Source organism: Muntiacus reevesi, chromosome 4 (genome assembly GCF_963930625.1).
Source record: "Muntiacus reevesi chromosome 4, mMunRee1.1, whole genome shotgun sequence".
Classification (NCBI taxonomy): domain Eukaryota; kingdom Metazoa; phylum Chordata; class Mammalia; order Artiodactyla; family Cervidae; genus Muntiacus; species Muntiacus reevesi.
Window position 1 is genome coordinate 171,662,684 of NC_089252.1, and position 1,235 is coordinate 171,663,918.

Sequence of the window (1,235 nt, forward strand, 5' to 3'; positions counted from 1 at the left end):
CGCTGAATCCTGACTTCTACTCAATCTGCATTTATGATTCAGAAATATTTGATATGCATAGAGTGGTTATTAATGGAGGCAAAACTATGCAAACAAACTCACAGGCATTAAAAAATCTTGTTCATAAATATTTTCAGTACACTGGTACCCTAGGTTCCACAGTTGTGTATTATTGATCATTTCAGGGGAGATTAAAAAAATCAGAATTGCTTTATCTATATCATACTATGAAATGTTCTTGGTGCTTCTTTCTCTTTACATTTTATGTTTTGTTTCCACTTTATATTTTATCTATATCTTGGATTTGATTTTCCCTTATGTTGGATTTAGCTGCTAATGTTTTGTGAGAGTGAGTTCTTTCTTGCTCACAGACAATCCTAAAACTGAGTACCAAACTTTGATTTTTACCTTCATGTGTTTCCTTAAAATTTTGTTATTGACACAGTTGATCACAAATAGTTTGTCTCACTAAATGGCATTCCACACCCAATACTGAAGATGCTGAGCTCTAGGATTGCAATTTTAAAAGTCTATGTTGCCTTTAAACAACTTCTTTCTTACTCACCTATGCCCCTGAATCTATCGCATAATTTTCTGTTTAAAATTATACTAAGTTTCTACTGTGGTACAGAAGACAAGCAATATTTTGATGACAAATACATGGTGTAGAATAACAATATGTGTTGGGTATAAATATATAGGGATGTAAAAAATCATTACAATTTTTCTTAGTTTTCAGTCCATTTAGGTGAGGTTGAGACACATTCCAAAATATTATTATTAATGTTACTAACTACAAAAAATTCAGGTTAAATTCTTAAGCATATTCTTCAAGATTGGCTTGCTTTCACTGTGACTAAGTTATGCCATTTACAAAATGGAAATAATATTATTATCCTTCACATATATTAACGTTGAAAAATAAATAAGTTAATATTTAGAGTACTTATAAAAAGTGCCTGGCTGATAATGAGTAATAAACAAATTTTAACTATTTCAATGACCTGGTCCACAATGATTTTCATTTTAGAGACAGACCATACATTCAATCATAAATACATTGTAATCACATTTTCTAATAAAACATAAATCTAAAGAAACAATTTATGCCAAAGTTCATCAAACACCTTCTTTTGGCTATTAGAGTTCAGGAAACATCATAGGAAATGTCTAGTTTAAACCATAAAATAGTCATAGAATTTTGACTCATAGAATGTTTCTAACGTGGTGCTTCC